The sequence below is a fragment of the Phaenicophaeus curvirostris genome, chromosome 7 (assembly GCF_032191515.1).
Source record: "Phaenicophaeus curvirostris isolate KB17595 chromosome 7, BPBGC_Pcur_1.0, whole genome shotgun sequence".
Lineage (NCBI taxonomy): Eukaryota > Metazoa > Chordata > Aves > Cuculiformes > Cuculidae > Phaenicophaeus > Phaenicophaeus curvirostris.
In genome coordinates this window covers 17,649,511-17,662,506 of record NC_091398.1, presented here as the reverse complement: position 1 = coordinate 17,662,506, position 12,996 = coordinate 17,649,511, and the positions used below count along the sequence as shown (strand labels likewise).

General features: G+C 42.0%; 1 protein-coding gene across 7 annotated transcripts in view; it reads left to right on the top strand.

The window, feature by feature from the left end:
- The first annotated feature begins 354 nt into the window (after positions 1–354).
- Positions 355–12,996, top strand: part of OSBPL6 (oxysterol binding protein like 6) — a 94,437-nt gene continuing 81,795 nt past the window's right edge. For 6 of the 7 annotated variants that reach the window (XM_069861033.1, XM_069861031.1, XM_069861034.1 and 3 more), the window contains exon 1: positions 1,174–1,226. The gene's annotated coding sequence lies outside the window, so the exon portion shown is untranslated. Of the gene's footprint in view, positions 440–1,173; positions 1,227–12,996 lie in introns of those variants that run through there. The other variant, XM_069861029.1, reaches the window with a different exon arrangement.

The window sequence follows — 12,996 nt, the reverse complement described above, 5'->3', positions numbered from 1 at the left end:
TCCAGCCTAAACCTCCCCTGATGGAGCTTGAGGCCATTCCCTCTTGTCCTGTCCCCTGTCACTTGGGAGAAGAGGCCAGCACCCTCCTCTCCACAACCTCCTTTCAGGTAGTTGTAGAGAGCAATGAGGTCTCCCCTCAGCCTCCTCTTCTCCAGGCTAGACAACCCCAGCTCTCTCAGCCGTTCCTCATAAGGCCTGTTCTCCAGCCCCTTCCCCAGCTTTGTTGCTCTTCTCTGGACTCGCTCCAGAGCCTCAACATCCTTCTTGTGGTGAGGGGCCCAGAACTGAACACAGGATTCGAGGAGCGGTCTCACCAGTGCCGAGTACAGAGGGAGTGAGTACAGATGGGTGAGTACGCAACCCATCTCCTCCACAGCAGGGTGGTCTGTGCCACTCTGTAGCTTCTCTGCACAAGGCTTCCAGCGTCCTGATTCCAAAGGTGCGTCTGAGCCAACATGGATATCATTTCAGCCTGGAGAAGAGAAGGCTCCGAGGAGACCTTACAGCCTTCCAGTACCTGAAGGGGCTACAAGAAAGCTGGGGAGGGACTATTTATAAAGGCTTGTAGTGATAAGACTAGAGGCAATGGGTATAAACTGGAGAGGGGCAGATTTAGAGTAGACATAAGGAAGAACTTAGTGATGAGGGTGGTTAGAAACTGTCCCAGGCTGCCCAGGGAAGCTGCAGCTGCCCCATCCCTGGGGGTGTTCAAGGCCAGGTTGGATGGGCCCTGGGCAGCCTGGGCTGGTGGGAGGTGTCCCTGCCCATGGCAGGGGGCTTGGAACTGGATGACCTTTAAGGTCCCTTCCAACCCAAACCATTCAGTGATTCTATAAAGCAGTAACGGAGGCTCTACAAGGGTGAAAAAACCAAACAGACCAGACAGGTGACACAGCTTAAACGGAGGGAGCGATTTCTGTGGCAGTTTCAAAGCGTATGTACCGTGATATTTTCCCCAGACCCTCCCGGTCCCCGGATGACAAAGCCCGAACCGCGGGGGCGGCCCCGCGGCCTCCCTCCCCCCGCCCCCGGCGCGGGTCCCTCTCTGGGGGCCGCGTCCCGCCGCCGCCGCCCACGTGCCCCCCGCCTCGGTTTTTTTGGCCTCGTTCTCCCGAGCGGAGCCGCTTTCCCCGGCGGGCGGCGTGCGGGCGGGGCTGCGGCGGCCCGCCCCCTGCTCCGTCAGCCGGGCGGGGAGCGGCGGGGATGCTGCGGATCCCGGCGAGGAGGTGGGCGCTGCGGGCCGGGGCCGGGGCTGCCGGGGCCGGGGTTGGGGGGGTGGGCTGCGGGGCCGCCCTTACGTAACCGTCTTGGTCGGGGTCGCCCCCATCCCCTTCGCGGGGGTGAAGCGGCGGAGCGGGGACCGCTCCCAGCGCGCCGCTTCGCTGTCGTTCTGCGGGAGGGGGGAGAGAAATAATAATAATAAAAAAAACCAGCCAGGAACGGCCTGTCTTCCCCATTGGCGAGCGGTGCTGCAGAGCCTTGGCGAGCGCTTCGTTAAAGCAGTTTGGGAACCATCCGCTTCCCAGAAGCGCCGGAGCTTCACCTGCCCCCCTGAGGCGCCCGCGGCCGCCGCTCCCTCCCCGCGTTCCCTTCGCCGAGGCCGCGGGGCCGGGTTTCCTCCCCCCCCACCAAAAAAAACCCTTCAGCAATGCGGATGCCGTAGAGGGAGAGCGGCTGAAACAAAAGACCTTGCTGGTACTTCTCGGAGGAATTACGAATCCAAGGTCGAACGGCAAACTGCAGCGCGGCTCGCCTGGGGTAACGTCACGGAACGAAAACGCTCGCAGATCGTATTGGGGAGTTTAAGCGAGAAGTGAGCCTTAAATAGGCTCCTGCTCGGTAGGTGAAAAGAAATTGCTTGGCGAAGGTGTGAGGAAATCGCTATTTTAGGACTACAATTAACTGCATCTGCTCGATTTTAATGGGACTAGTACACTTAATTGCGTTCCTAACAGATTTTCTGTTCTCCAGCTGATTAATTTGCAGAATGATACCAGCTCAAAGATTAAATTCTCATCAAATATCTAATGGTTTCTGTATAATGTAATTGTGTTTGGGTTATAATAGTTCTTTTCTAATTACCATTGACTGTCCATATAGCTGTAGGTGCTATAATTAGGCTTCTTTTATCTTGATATAAGTGACACGACCTTGGCCTTTAGAGGTTAAGCAATTGTGCTTGGTATGAATCACACTATTTTACATGTTTAATAAAACATAGAGTTTTCCTTTAGTTTTGTTTAAAAACTACACAAGAGTAGGACAGCTTTCTCTTTTCTCTCAATTTTAGACAAATTAACAGATATATGCGCAACATTTATTATTTAAAATACCCTAAAGAGGTTTGTATTTAAACTACTTTTTCTGTGCAAGTAAATGGTATGGTGTCTATCTGGATAAGAAAGTATTGCAGGATTTGTGACTGAAGACCTTCTGAACATATTCCCTTGCTACAGAGGACTGGAAGAGTTGCTTTTTATTGTGCTGTAGTTCCTCAAGTTCGCTTATTCCACTGTCAGTTCTCTAACACGCTCTTGTATCCTTCCTCTATAGGGCTTGCGCTATGCTTAGGGGTGTTCTAGAATCATGGAGTGATTTGGGTTGGAAGAGACCTTAAAGATCATTCAGTTCCAACCCCTCTGCCATGGACGAGGACACCTTCCACTGCATCAGGTTGCTCAAAGACCTACCCAACCTGGCCTGGAACACCTCCAGGGATGGAGCATCTATGACTTCTCTGGGCAACCTGTTCCAGTGCCTCGCCACCCTCACAGTAAAAAAATTCTTCCTAATTGCTAATCTAAATCTCTCCTCTTTCAGCTTAAAACCACCACCTTTTATCATATCCCTGCACTCCCCGATAAAGAGCACCTCCCCATCTTTCCTGTAGGCCCCTTTAAATTACTGGTAAGCTGCTGTAAGGCCTCCCCTGAGGCTTCTCTTCTCTAGGCTGAGCAACCCCATCTCTCTGAGCCTGTCCTCGTGTGGGAGGTGCTCCAGCCCTCTGATCATCTTTGTGGCCTTCCTTTAGTATTAGCAGTATTGATAGCAGTCTTTCTCATTGTTAGCCTTTTTTTGTTCTTAGCCCATTCTGGCAGCTTATTCATAAATCTCTGGATGCTCCAAGCACTACTTTTTTAGTCTTTATTTTGCTTCAGTTTCACCCAAGAATAGCAAAACATTGACTGATCTACTTGTAGGAAGACGTGGGATTTCGTAAGGTGTTGGTGTTGAAAGCCTGTTCTATCTCTCTATTTAAACATAAATATATAAATATAAACCGTAAGTTTGCTCACAGATGTTAACTGAGCAGCCATTCAGACCTTAGTACAAAGCCATCATGGCTATAGGAAGATGAAGCCTTGTGATTCCTCAGTAGGCGAGTCCCTCACCTCTTGCTCTAAGAAGTGAGCTTCTTCCTTCAGCCCATGCCGGAGGTGAGGGCAGAAGGTGTTTGTAGTGCTACTTCATCTTCCATTCAGTCCTTCAGCGCATGTCTGTGTGTGGGGTATGCGTGTGTGTCTACCCCTTGGTGCTTCACATTGCTTCCGAGGTGTGGTCTGGCACTGGATTTCTCAGTGTGACAGAAGTTAGTGGTTTTGCTCTTGTTTTGCCAAGCATGTGAAATATCAGCATGGGTTTCCTCTGGGAATGTTTTTTCTTTTGCATATACTTTTTTAGTTCCCTGAGAACTTGCGCTTCTAGTACCATGTGGCTTGGTCTCATGGGGGTTGTATGTCTTAGGGAAAATTAGTCCTCTGGGTCAGCCCTTCTGTGCCATGCTGGAGAACCTGCTGTCACCGATGCTGGTATTGCATTGGGAGATGGAAGGGACCTGCCAGTGCTTCACTGCTGAAGAGGGGGTGTGTGTGACTATATTTTTAATGTATGTGTATGTAGACAGTGAGCTTGTCCTAATAGTTTAATTAACCCTTATGACTCCTACATGTAGGAGTCAAAATAATTGTCCCTGTCTTCTCTAGCTTTTTTAAAAACCTGAACAGTGCAAACAGTTCCCAGGGATTTCTGGTGTATGTGGTGATTAAAAACTGGGAGGTTTTCTTTTTCTTTTTTTTTTTTCCCCCTAGTAACTAAATGCTTGCTGGTTTTGAAGCTTTTGACTGTGCTAGTATGGGAAAAGGCAGCAGTTTCTGTAGATAATTTTCATGGGAAATGTTACTCTGGGCAACTGTACTTCTATCAGGAATTTCTCCCAAGAATTTCCTTCAGGCTTGTGTTTCTTTCTTAAGCTGAGTTTAATGAGATTAAAAAAAAAAATCCTTCCCAGTGGAATACTAAAGTAAATGCTTACTTTTTTTTTTTTAATTGAATTTGCAATATCAGGGTTCTAGATGTCTAAGGAAGCAGCAACAGGCACTATATAGAATGGAAAGTAAACATGCTCAGGCCATGTGAGGAATGTTGGATTTTTGGCAGATTTGAAACATACCTTTGGTGGCAGACAGGGAAATTCTCCGGCTGTAAGAAGTCTAATGGTGAGGAAATTACATTGTGAGGTGCCAGGTATCATGAACTGAATTTGGTTGTAATATTATGAAATAGTAAGGAAACTATAGTACTGTACCTGCTATGAGCAGTGCTATTTATGCCTGTTTGTAATTAATTTCACTATCTCCATACAGTTTTCCGAGCTGTAAATGCAAGCCTACAGCTTTCAGCTGTTTTCTCTAGGTCAAAATACAGACAAGAAGGCATTTAAAAGTTTTCTTTAAATGCTGCTACTGTTGTATACATCCCAGTGAATGGTATTCCCAGCATATCCCTCTTTCAGGGTTAATCCTTTCAGAGGAGCTGAAGAACAATGCAAGAATCTTTTGGTGCTGTCAGCTGATAAGCTGGTCACAGAGGGGACAGCTAAACATGAAACATGGAAGACCATGGGAATTATTGAGAGTAGACAGTAAAACTTGTGTCTTTTAGGGAATCTTCTGGGCTGAATAGACTGATTAAGATATTAAGGGGGGAAAAAAGTGACCAGTACCAAAATACTAAAGAAGGCTGTTGAAAGGAAAAACAAGATTGAAGTGGGTTTTTTTGAAGTGGGTTTTTTTTCATGTGTGTGATTTTCTTTCTTTAAAGGGGTTAGACCAAGTGACATCTAGAGGTTCCTTCCAACCTAAATTATTCTATTATTCTAACCGATTTGGCATTAAAGGCAAAACCCAGGCACTACTGTTTTCTATTTACAGTGAAAACCAGATGAAAATCTGTATTTTTTTTTTTGGAGTACATGTATCAATCCTACATAATTTCCAGCTAGTTTAGGAGTTAGCTCCATGTAAAATGTGTCAGTATGTGCTGAGAGCTATATACAGTTGTGAGTGGTAGCGAGAGGGAGCTGCTGAATTTCCAGGCTTGTCTTCACAAGAAAGCTACAGCTGGTAGTTCAGATGTTTTCAATGTGAGCCCTTCCATCACGTCCTCGGAAACCAAAAAAGATTGTATGTCATTACTTGTTATAGCTTTAAAAAGAGAAGCTTTGGAGGAGGAAGAAGAGGAAGAGAAAGTTGGAGATTGTAGAAGAGTAAGAGGGTGATCTGGAATGTACGGCAGTTGTAATGCCCTAAAGATTAGGAGAGCTTCATAATCATCCTGAAAAATCATTTCCTTATTGGTTTTTTTTCAGTTCCTTAAAAGTGAATATATTTAATACTAGTTGAGAGCACTTCTCTTAAAGAAAATAATGGATACCTTAGCTTAAGGTGTTAAGAAGTCTCTAGTTGATTTTTGAGCCTAATATAGAGTTGCAAGAGCTTCAGGTAGCAGGTGTCATGTTGCATTAGATTCAAAGATTAAGTTTTCTACCAACAAATCAATTTCCTTCTGGGAAACTTTTTGTTTGGTTGGTTTGTTTGTTTTTTTTGTCTTCCTGTTGGGGGATGGTATCAGTATTTTCAGCAGAGTGCAGTCACTGGACATCTCTTAAAGGTTCTGTGTTACTCAGTCAAATATTTCACATTCCTGGCATTTAAGCCCTCCCACTACTCCAATGAATCTTTTCCTTCTTTTTTTTTTGGGATGCTGAGCATATGGTGGATAAGTTTAAACCACCCAGAATTTAGCAGATAGTAAGTTCAGTCACGGTTATGATTTCTTACAGTGTGATCTGAGTCTTTGTATTCATAATTCTGCTAAAGTGAGATTTTTATTTTCCCTGTTTTATGGTGGAAATTGAGAGATGGAAATGCTTGTAGCATATAAAATATATAAACCCCATGTAATTTTCAGTTCACATGAAAACTGTGAAAATCACACAAATCACAAAAGCTATGCCTAGTGCCTGTTGGTTTGTATATTACTAGCCCAAGCAGAGATTCTAAGGACCTTATGGATTCTTACTTAAAAGACTGGATTAATTTATCTCTACAGGTATTGAATGTAATCCCACCCTCTAACACAAATGTTCTGTTGGTATGGAGCTTCTCTATACCATACGTAGTTTCCAATTAAGTCAGTAAATTATGCCTGTGAAGTGTTCAAAGGTAAATAATGTACTAGATCCTTTACATCAGTACAATAGGGCATATGTCTGCTTTGTTATAAAACCAGTAAGCCCAAAGTAAGTAACATTTGTATAAGAATTATCTGTAGATCAGTTTCAAAATAGCTTATCTTGGAGTGTGAAATCATTTTTCAGATGATGAACTGAAAAATTTTCTGTTGAGAAATGGAGTAAGCTCAGCTTGCCTAAAGAAAGGGCTGTATGAAGCCTGTACCATGGGATGGAGGCTACCTGCCCAGTCAGAGGAGACCTTGGCTACATCTGCCCAGCTCTAGCTGACCCGATTAATCCTGGAAAATAAAAAAAGCAATAGATGAACTTTGTTCTGTAACTGTTGCTAACTTCACACTTTCTGTAACACACTTTCTGTAACACGTTTAGGGTGGGAGACCAAACAGATAGAGAAATTTTACTGATTGACCTTAGATAGGGACTCTGGAATTGGTGAGACATTTGACAGCTCATGTTTACAGTTTAAATGTGAAAGCAATAAATAATTAAAGCAGTAGCCTGAGGTGCAGGAGATGAGGGAGCATCACAATGGGACATGCACATACCTCTGATACTTGAAAGTTGAACTGAAGTGGAACAGCCTGGCAGGACGTCCAGGCCACCGGCCAGGACTTGGACACACCTGAGCAGCTGAGCTGAGCATTCTCTTCCTCAGGGTCTTGAGTGACAGTGTCACGTGGACCTTGATTTCTATGTGTCAAAGAATAGACAAGCTGGTACAGAAATGCCACACCCATCTTGCTTAATAAAACACAACTAGATTATGTGACGCAGACAGCTATCTTTCCATTCTTGCAACCAACCTACCTTGTTCCCCTGTGACAAACCCAGCACAGATAAGGTCATGGTAAATAGGGTTTAGATCAAGAGAAGTTTTTGTAAATATCTTACAGGAGTGGTTCCGAGCTGGTGATTCTTATTCCTGTTTCACCTCCAGCTCCACCACCTCTCTTCCGTGTGTGGTCAACTTGCTTCTGCAGTGGGATTGCAGATGGGCTCTTGTCCCAATTTCTACTATATGATCATTTTTATGCCTGACCTACTTACACTGCCTGGCACCCTTGTGATCTTGTTCAGGGAAACATATTTTAACTGTTTCTTCCCATCCTGTCTTTGAAAATAAAATTCAGTCTTGTTTGGAAAGTAAGGGCACTGTGATTTGAGAAGTGGGAGAGAAATGATTCTGGCTAGTCATTGGCTAATCTTTTCACTTTATGATTTTTGAGATTTTCACTACGAGATAAGATTCTTCTATTATTTTTTTTTCCTAGAGTAGGAAGACTTCTATGAAACTGGTGTGGGGCAACTTAATTTTCTTTTATACCTTTATATCTAGGGTGCCAGTAAGCTATGTTGCTACCTACTAAGGCTTGATCTTTTGAGGAAGCTGGGAAGGCAAAATTGCTGTTGGAGAACTACAGAAATGACACCAAGTGTACCAGATAAAGGGACTTTCAGCTCATAAAGGAGAACCTGGAACAGTTATTTTTGTGACAGATGTTTTTTTCAGAGTGGAGTGGATCAGCTGAGTGAGAAGGTGGTGGCTGATGGTGCAATTGATACTTAGGTAAAAGGAAAAAGCTTCAAAATAAAATAGCTTGTTGAGATCTGAAACTGGCAGTTGGAGTTGACTCATCTTGAGGTCCCTGTCTCCCTAGTGTAAGCATGACACGTACCCCTCTAGGAATTAATTATGTCTCTTTAAAGTCTGTGTTTCTTGGGTTTGATCTAGTTTTGGAAAACAGGCTTTCTTTAGGAGACATTTGCAGAAAACAGAAGGATGGAAATGATATGAAGAGGAGCTATAGGATACTCAGAGGATGAGGCTGGATGTGAAGTATTGGTATGCTCGCAGTACTGGAATATTAGCTCTGTAGCCATACAACTTCTGTGTCTTTCAGTGTAATGGTTGTTGACCAAAAAAAACCCCAAAACCAACCAAAAAAAAGTTATGTAGCTTTCCTTAACTGTGACCTGTATTTGTATAGGTGTGCAAATATGCTGTAAGAAGCTAAATGTAAAATATCTAGTGGTACACAAAGTGGGCTTCTCTCAGTCCTTCCTGTGACTGGTGGTGTAGTCTGCATATAAAACTCGTGGTCAGTTTGCAGTATATGATTTGGAGCGACATGCAGTGCAAAATAATCTTTAAAAAAAATTTATAAGATATTTTCTTTAGTAGCTTCACACTCTGTCCCCTGCCAAGTCGCTGAAATATCGTTGCACAACACAGCTTACAATTAATGAGTAAAGTGGCTTCTGTCTCTAATTAATACAATAGTGGTTGTGTTTTTTTGTGAAATTCAAGTTGAGTATTAATGAGGTATGCCTCAAACCAGCTGGGAGTATGAGGATTAAAATTAGCCAAACTGACTCTCCCTCAGACCCTTACAGGACTCTTCAGTAGCTCCACATGGTTATGCAGTATTTGTGAGGTTAAGGAATAGAGGCGGTTTCAAAAGTAATTTACGATATGCTTTTTAATTTCTATTTCTGGCAAGGCAAAGGTTGCAAGGTTGCTGTTGGATTGGCAAAGTAGTTGGCTGTTGTTAAATGTAACAATGAACATCTTGGGTTCATAGCTCGTATCCTTTCCTAAACTGAAGAAGAGAAAATGTGCTACAAATGTTAAGTAAAATTTTGTGAGCTATGCTAGGAAGAGGAGAGAGAGTAGCAGATTCTTGGCCTTTGAAGTTTACAAATGCCAATTCATAATTTTCCTTTGTTTTTCATAGTGTTTTGGCCAAATCAGTGTAACATGAACCTATAAACAGTAAGTTTGGGTAGAGGAGGTGGTAAAACAGCCATGTTGTAATCACCTGGCCTTTCTTAAAGCTGTGATATTTTTCTTAATACCCTTAGGTTTCAGGTTTTGCTCTTGAAAAACCTAGACTGGTTCCCCAGAGGCTATGTGACAGATCACTGTTCATAGTTCTGACATTTTGCGCCTTGATTGCCTCATTTTTCTCCTAACTGCACCACCTTTATAGTTCCAAACTTACACTTGTTGTCTGTGATGTGTGCGCTTTCTAATAGTTGAAATGTTATTCGAACTGTTAATGCATTGTACCAGGGCTGTGTATGGAGTGGAGGGAAGGATCATTGCCTACAGCTCTGCTACCTACTGACTGACTGGTTCAGAGCTGTACTGGCCCTTGGCTCCCAGCTCATAGTGCAAACACACTGTGGCATTATTAGTCCCTGCCACTTTATGCTATTCCTGGTATAGTTACTTTCTGATATATTAATTATTAGGTTTCCCCCTCAATACTCTTTAAGTTTTTGAGAGACTTATTGAGTATTTTTGATTTTTTTTATGCTTTAATTTGAACTTTGTGAGCACATGAACTCCATCATTTTTCATAAAGCTCTCAAATAAACCTGTGCTGTATCTTTTTACTATTCTGTATACTATTTACTGTTTGAATTACTTGTAAGTTTCACAGCATTCTTTTGTAAAGTTTAAATATATGACTTCAGCTTTTTCTAAATTTTCTTCATTCTTTTTCACTTGTGCTATTTGTAGTAAGTCAGTGGAAATCATTTCAAAGATGCAGTAAAGAATAATGCTATGTAGAAAAATAGGTAGAGACTAACAATAAAGAGTTGATAAACATGGTGATGTTTCCTAGAGGGCAGCAGAAATAAGCTGACTTAAATCAGTTGAAGGAGTTTTAAGCCAGGGCAGTTGAGATTGATGTAAATTAGTCTAATTGTACTCCTTAGGAAAGGGGCACTATCTCATAACAAAGAAGTTTTATTTCTTGATACCACTGCGTGTGTTCAATGGTAAAGTCTGTTTCTTTCTTCTGTTCTGCTTTGTCTGGTTGTGGACATGATGCTTGTTGTTGAGAAATGCGGAACATATTTATGAAGGGTATGGCAGCTTTATTCATTTCATACTTTAACATCTTTGGCAACATTCCCATGTTGAAAGCTGATGGAAACAAACTGCTTTTTAGGCTGCAGATATCTTGAGGAACGTGTAGTGCTTTCTTGGCTGGCTCTTGGGTAGTTTGCCATGAAAAAGGTCTCGTAGCTGTGTGATATAACACTGAAAAAGCCACCAACGTTAGATAAATCTGTTTATAGACTAAATTTAGTTTCTTATAAAGAAATGTAGATGGGGCGTGTTCATTACTGCTCTGGGTTTCCAGCACCGAGACGGGCTTTCTCAGCTATTGCCCTTTTTATAATCTGTCTCTTCTCTGCTGATCACTCCCATCATGTTAATACTCTCTGAATTTCAGTCCTGGGCTTGGGTTCACTGATCCCATCTGGAGACACAGGCATGTCCCCTTGTCCAGGCTGCTGGTCCATGCTGCTCTCTTCCAGCTGCCCCTTATGCATCCTGGCTGATGCAGCCTTCTGTGCTTCTCCTGAGGGTCCTTTGCCATATCAGGAGATCCTTGGAAAGGCCCGTTGGGGGCTGGGAAGTAATGAAAGGAAAAAAAATCTTGGAGAACCAACTGCCTGGAAATTCATGGTACTAAATATTCCAAGGAAAATCAGTTATTTTCCTAATGGGCTGTATGCCTAACAGCAGTGTAAAGTGCCATTTCTTAATGGCAGCAAGTGAAATACTTCTGCACTTTATGTTGGTGATTCTGTCAAGGTGGGTTATACATTTCAGCCGTGCTGAAGCAGATTTGAATGTAATGGTACAATTTCCAAATTGAGAAGGACAAATCTGAGCAGAAATAAATGTGTATGTGTATCGTGACATCCAGAAAGTAATTCAAGTAGACCTCTCTGAACTTCTTCTTTTTAAACAATCTCAGTATGCTGCAAAAGTGACTTTCAGTTCTTTAGGCTCCCACAGATTGCAGCACAGAAAATCAATACTTTTCCAGCTAATGTCAATTTTTTCCATTAAAGGATAAATGAGGAAGCATGAGGCTTCTAGGCTACTCTGACTTCTGTGTACTTCTCAGACAGCTAATCTTTATTTATATTTTGTATAATGTTTACGTAGTGCTTGTAATTTTATTCCCGTTACCAACCTTTGCTTGTGTTTATGAATTAAATAATCGAATAATGATGGAATTGTGGTACGTTTTTATAGCCTTTGCTCAAGTACCTCAAGTTAAGACAATGAATGTTTTATTTGAGGAAATTAAAGTTCATAAGAAAATGAAAATGATCCCCATCATGGGTTAGTTTTCTTCCTGTTCAGTAATGTGATGGCTTATGTTATCCCTGTGGACACTGAAATTTGTCAGTGTTTAAGTATTGGTACCGTGGAGGTTTTGTTCTTCAGTTTAATTTTTATGAACAGAAATGTTCTAATTTATACATCCCAGAACAAGAGTTTCCTAGTAATATATTGACAGTAAGCCCAGTGTATTTAGCTTCTTGATTTTGTTTGTTGCTTTAATGATCTTCTAGATATTCCTATACGTGTCTTTTGAAAATACTGTAGATTTGAATTGGAGAAAATATTTTTTGTTATCTGAAGCAAAAATGGACTTTGCATTTCTATTTCCGTGGATTTATCAAGGGTAGCAAAAGAGTGACATCATCAAAGGCATCAAAATAGGTCAAAGGTGAAGCAGATGTCAAAGTTTAAATTTTGATCATTATTTCTGTTTTGCCAATAATATGTGCATTTATGAGCAGAATGCAGGACGCAAGAGCATTTGCCTTGCCAAATGAGAAGTAGAGAAATAAAGTACTTTAGGTCAATGCAGCTCTTTTCTAGAAGGAGATAGAGCTCGCAAATAATGGTATTAGAATTTTGCTAAAGTTTCTCCCATGATCTTTGCTTTTACTGTTGTTCCAAAGTTTGTCTGAATACAAGAGCAACCTTGCTTGTTAGCAGTGGCTGGCAGGGGCTGTGTTGTAGGAAGTTTCACTTGATCACCTATGAAAGACCTACGTTAGTAAAAGTGGGGTGTGTATATCTTGGAAAAAGGGTCTGAGGAGAACACAGTTTAGCAAGTGGGCTCTGTTGTTTGGAACTCAGGATGAGAAACTTTAAGCAAAGACAGAAAATTTTCCCCTTTGGATACCTAATTGCAGAGTGTAACAGGTGGTTCTGAATGAGCTTATAAACCTGAATACCTTGTTCAGCTGCAGTGTGAGCGCATGCTGAGCAGCCAGGCGTCACCTGGTTTGGGCACCAGCTGTAGCTATGCTTGTACATACGAACTTCTGTGACTATATTGATTAGCAATCTTGCAGTGAGCTGTGCAACATATTTCAGTATTTTTCATTTTAGTTAACACTTTACATGCTTCAGTACATTTAGTATCATGTTCCACTGCTTTCTGCATGCAAAACTGTATTTTCCTATCTGTATTGTTAAGCTATCTAGCTATAAGAGGCAAAGTCAGTGTTGAAGAGAAATGCATAAAGGATAAAATAAATGGCAGAATGTAAAAATTAAGCAAACCATTTCCAGTGCTATTACTAGATTTAAGAGAAAACATGGCATTTTTACAAAGTGTTTCAAAGACTAA